Genomic DNA, 6,134 nt, shown 5'->3' with positions numbered 1-6,134 from the left:
GAGTACTTGAGAACAAGAGGGAATCCCTGTTGTTTATTCAGCCTCGTAGGCTGAGGCCACATGCTGGAGAGCACGCTGCCCTCGGGCTCGTAAAGATGAGGTCAGGATGACCTGATGGCAGAGGTTTTACCATGGCTTTCTCTCACACCTGGGTCAGGAAGCTGAAGATACTGGCAAGTTGTTCTTTTCAGGCAAGTGTGTGCTGATTTCGTCAGAAGCGTGGTGCTGCGCTGCGTTGTGACTTACGGAAGTGGGAGCCCTTCAGGTTCAAAATCAAGTGTGGGATGGAGATGATCACCTGGCTAATGCGGGCCAAAAGTCATAACCAAATGAGGGAAAGGAAGTTTTTGAATTTAAATCATCTGGAAAATGACTTTCATTCTCAACAACACTTAACATATTAGAAACATTTCTAACTTGTAAATATTTTAGAAAGTTCATGAGTTCATGGATTCAGAATTTTGATGTGCTTCAGGACAGAAAGTTTGCAGTAATTTGAAATTTTTGCTCTTACTTTTCTTAAGACAGACGAAGCACAGATACTTGGTACACCTTCTTGGTACACAATGGTCTCTGCTGTGGATTTTTTTTTTTCTCTTGGCCAGGAGCAGTGGACAGTGCTTTTGTAAGGTGCTTAGGATCAAGCTAAGGGTCTTCCATGTGTTAGATAGGAGCTCTGGCACTGAGCTACATACTCAACCTTAGAATATTTTCTTGGAAAATAATTTTCAGTATATTCTCAAAATTTGAAGGTAAACAACAACAAAAATTCTTATTTGTTTGTAAGCAGAGAGACACACAGACAGACAAAAATAAAAAAAGAGAGAAGAATGGATATGCCAGGACCTCTGGCTACTGCAAATGAACTCTAGCTGCGTGCACCACTTTGTGCGTCTGGATTCACATGAGTACTGGGAATCAAACCTAGGTCCTTAGGTTTGTAGGCAAGTGCCTTAATCACTGAGCAATCTCTCCAGCCACTATTTTCTTCATATCAGCTACTTAGAGACTGTAAAAAGTTTGGCTAGTATAGATAAGATGAAATGATTGTCAAGGGTCTAGGACAAATACCATAAGTATATTGAAGGAAGGTGTGTACATAATGCATGCATACATGCATATTCACTCATATTTTAATGAACTGTGTTCCATATCAGAACAATATTCCATACATTTCCCCTGAGACCATATCAGTGTATGTACAAATAAGGAAAAGTAGAACAGTATAGTAAAAACATCCAGGGGCAGAAATTCAAAGAGTTCCTTGGTTCCTGTTAAGCTGGGGTTCAGTTCTAAAACTTGGAGAGAAGTCTTCTCATCTATCAAATGCATTCCCTGTTTTTCTCTAGCAATTTTCAACATTTCAGGTTTTAGATTAAGGTCTTTTTTGTTGTTTGTTTTGTTCTTTTGAGGTATCTTACTCTAGTCTAGGCTGACCTAAAATTTGCTATATAGACTGAGAGTGGCCTTGAGCTCACAGCTATCCTCTTGCCTCTGCCTTCTCTAGGACTGGGATTGAAGGCATGTGCCACCACACCTAGCTAAATATATTAAGGTCTTTTATGTACTTTGAGTTAATATTTGTATAGGGTGCAAGGTGTAGATCTAATTTCATTCTTTCATAGATTGGTTTGAGCCCTCCATTGTGTTCCATTGGTCTATATGTCCATTTTTTTTTATTAGTATTATGCTGTCTTTTTCCCTAAGAAACACACTTAACTAGCAAAGATGCCTCCAAAGCAAAAGTTATAAACAAGCAGGTATAACTATTCTTATAAAATATACAACATACCAAAAGTAGCCAGAAGAGATAAGATATTAATAATGGGAACAATAATGAACAGGAAATTATTGTAAATATTTGTGTAGCACATGTTCAAGCTCCCAATTTCATCAAAAACTCTCAAAGGCCAGTATATCCTGACACAATTCTAATGGGATACTTCAATATCCCACTCTCATATTTAGATGGCCAACTGGATTTAGCATATATATACTGATTATAACATCTGGTAGACAGGGAACACATGTTCTTCTCAGTGACACGTGGGACCTTCTCTAACATGGATCACATCTTGGTCCACAATGTAAGCCTTAATAAATTAAAAAAATATATTGATCAGACTACAGTGGGATAAATGTTGAAGAAAAATCACAAGAGAAATTTCAGAAACTACACAAATACTTGAAAATTAAACAACACACTTTTGAATGGATAGTGGGCAACTAATGAAATTGGGGAGGGAATTTAAGAATTCATAGAATCAAATAAAAAAGGGTAACACAAGCTACTAGATCCTCTGGGACACAGCTAAGGCAGTCCTAAAAGGAAAGCTGTAAGTACTTATATTTTAAAACATCAGAGATTGGTTTATGACTCAGTGGATAAAGTTTTGCTGTACAAGCATGAAGACTGGAGTTCTGCTCCCCAGTACCCCCATGAATACTGAATGAGCATGATGGCCCTTTTTTTAATCCCAGCACTAGGGAATCAGAAAATAATAATAATACCACCTTCTTGGCATGTGTCTTGGGTATGGTATGGACTTGCACATATGTGCAGAGGTCAAAGGAAGATGTCAGGTGAGGTCCTCTCTTGCTGTTCTGCCTTATTTCTTTGAGACAGTCTCACACTGAGTTTAGATTGCCCTGTTTTCACTTAGACTAAGCTACTCAGGCAGCCCCAGTGATCCTCCTGAGTCTACCCCTCCCCCTTAGCATTGTGGTTTACAGGCATGTGCCAACCATGCCTGGCTTTTAACATGGGCAATAGAGATCAAACTCAGGTCCTCATGCTTGAGCAACGAGCACTCTTACCCAAGGAGTCAGGTCTCCAGCCCTGATGCTATCAACTTCTTTTTGTTCCTTTTATTGAACATTTAGCATTCAGGTCTGAAATAATCCTTGCTCTGAAAACAATATTCTTCTGTTTAGTTAGATATTTCTGGTGTCTGTATGGCATGAAGTGAACAGCTGAACACCCCAAGCCTTCTAGAACACTGTTTTCTCCTTGGGAACTCATGGCTGCATTCTCCTCATCTGACCTTTTCTACACTGCTCTCATGGAGAGCCCTCACCCCACAGTTCTGATGCAGAGATGAAGGTATATTTATGGAACATCCAGCGATCATACAGCTTTGTGTCTCTATGGCTAAATGCCGGGTTTCTTCCTCCAAATTAGTAGCTTTCTCTGTTTTCTTAAGTGCTGGAAATTTATGGAGTGATTATTGTTGAATTCTTGTTTCTAAAACAAAAACAAGAGAAAATGCCTCTTGCTCATTTATTTCTATTTTCGTCTTTGGGTGTCTTAAATTGCTTTGCAATAGCAAGTGAAAGTGCTAAAGAAATGTTTTCCTGGATTATGATTGCTTTGGTGGGGTACCCATGTATCTCAAATTCAGGAATCGCCAATAAAGATAAAAGCAGTTTAAAATATCATGCTCAAATATTAGCGATTTCTTCAGTCTTAAAATATTTTGCCTGGAAATTGATACAAATGGTAAATTATAAGACGCAAATTTGTGTTGATAATAACTTGGAAAAATAGAAAATATTTCAAATCATTTCAAAGCCAGAAAACATCTACGGAGGTGACAGGACCTCCAAAGCTAATCCATAAGCTTATAAAAGTTTGAGTGAAAAGGCTCTTTGGCCCCATGGAGAAGATGAAGATTAATGAAGATGCCTTCCCACGGATAGGGAACATAACCCCCCTTATGTAGGCATGGGCTACACATAGTTACTTCCTTCCAAATGGTAGCAGAAAAGGAATAATCAACTCCTAGAGGAGGAAAGGGGCAACGCTATCTCAACCAGGTGACCAAGGTCAGGGGTCAGTAGTTGTAAAGAAGTTGACAATATAAACACTTAATATAATGGGAACAAAATGGTACTTTACTTCTAGGATCTTTCTTCCAGTAACCCACAACACCAGTGTGGTCCTGAACAAAAATAATACACAAATCCCAGCCTATAAAATCCCTAACCAGTGGTCCTCAAAAGTCTCACAGTTATCAAAAGCAAGGATCACTGGGGAAACTGCTACAGCAAAGAGAAACCTACAGAGGCAAAACAGCTGTAGGGTTATGAAGTATTCTATTGAAATCCTGGGGCAAAGGTTGGATAGATGGCTCAGCACTTAAAGTACTTGCCTGCAAAGCCAGTACCCACATAAAGCCAGATGTACAAGGTGGCACATGTGTTTGGAGTAAATTTGCAGTGGCTAGAGGCCCTGGTGCACCCATTCTCTCCCCCCACTCTCCATTTGCCTACTTCTCTTTCTCAAATAAAAATAAATAAATAAATAAGTAAATGAAATCCTGGGGCAGATGAAGGGCATTAGGCAAAAAGTATAATAAGTAAAGTAATAAATAAGTAGATACATAACAAAATTAGCCAAGTACAGGCTTTAGTTAATAATAATGTATTAATATGGGTTCATTAATCGCAATAGATGTAAAACACCAAGGTAAGATATTAACAATGGGAAGATAGAGTGCTATTTTTTTTTTTTTTTTTTGAGGTAGGGTCTCACTCTAGCCCAGGCTGACCTGGAATTCACTATGTAGTCTCAGCGTGCCCTTGAGCACACGGCAATCCTCCTCCCTCTACCTAGTGTTGGGATTAAAGGTGTGCGCCACTATGCCTGGCTCGAGTGCTGAGTTTTGAATGTGTCCTCCAAAAGGCACCGGTTAGACCAAGTGTGGTGGCTCACTCCTATAATCCTGGCACTGGTGGAAGCTGAGATAAGAGGATCCACATAAGTTGGAGGCCAGTCTGGACTATAGTGTGAATTACAGGTCATCCTGTAATGCAGTGAGATCCTTCCTTAAACCAAAAATAAGTAAATAAATAAATAAAAGAATGTATTGGAAACTCAATCCCCATACAACTGTGGTAAGAGGTGAGACCTAATAAGAAGTGACTGGACTATGATGGCTTTGCCCCATGAACGGGCTAATGCTATTATGGAAGTAATGAGTCCTTATGCAAGGGAAAGTCTGGCCTACTGCGTCAGTGGAGAAGTGAGGCCCTTGGGACGTGGATATATAAAGCATGCAGAGGTTTCTGATCCCCCTGATAGTAAGGTAAGATCGTAAGACCCTCTTAAGAAGGTTCCTCCGTGCAGTACCTGTGAGTAAGCTGGGGCGTGAAGGCGACCATCTTCTCTGGCACTAGCTTGCTTATTCAACTTTATTTCAGAAAGGTTTTCCTGGGCTGGAGAGATTGCTTAGTGGTTAAGCACTTGCCTGTGAAGCCTGAGGCCCCAGTTTTGAGGCTCGATTCCTCAGGACCCATGTTAGCCAGATGCACAAGGTGGCGCATGCATCTGGAGTTCATTCGCAGTGGCTTGAGGCCCTGGCATGACCATTTTCTCTTTCTCTCTTTCACTGTATGTTGCTCTCAAATAAATCAATAAAAATAAACAGAAAGGTTCTCCGTTCTTCACTTGTGTAGCTCACAGGCTTTTCTTTCTATCTTTTGTTTTATAGATCTAATGAGGAAAGAGTGTGGCAGGGAGGGTGTTCCACTTTCCATGCCTCACCTCTCATACTCAATGTAGGTGTGGAATAATAGATAGGGATTAAATAATAGGTTATTTATATTAAAAGTAATAGCAACACAAATAAATAATCAGAAAAACTAAGAACTAAGATATGAGCAGACTAGAGAAAATAATGAAGAAAAGACAGAAGAAATAATTGGAATTAAAATTACATAGATATCAATCTCTATGTGGAAACCTAAACTAGAAGAGATTCAAGAGCACATAAACACCATTGTTAATACTTCAATGGAAATAGTAGAAATAGAAGAAGAAAAACTTTAAAATATACAAGTAAATGAATAACTTAAAATAATTGATGAGATAGTGACAGGTATTAAAAATTGGTTGGAAATTCAACTCATCTGTAATAAGAGTCTTGAAAGAAGAAACAGAAGCAACAGAACAAAACAAATATTCAAAATTATGGGGCTGGAGAGATGGCTTAGCGGTTAAGTGCTTGCCTGTGAAGCCTAAGGACCCCAGTTTGAGGCTCGGTTCCCCAGGTCCCACGTTAGCCAGATGCACAAGGGGGCGCACGCATCTGGAGTTCGTTTGCAGTGGCTGGAAGCCCTGGCGTGCCCATTCT

This window comes from Jaculus jaculus, chromosome 7 (assembly GCF_020740685.1).
Source record: "Jaculus jaculus isolate mJacJac1 chromosome 7, mJacJac1.mat.Y.cur, whole genome shotgun sequence".
Lineage (NCBI taxonomy): Eukaryota > Metazoa > Chordata > Mammalia > Rodentia > Dipodidae > Jaculus > Jaculus jaculus.
This window is presented reverse-complemented; position numbering follows the sequence as displayed.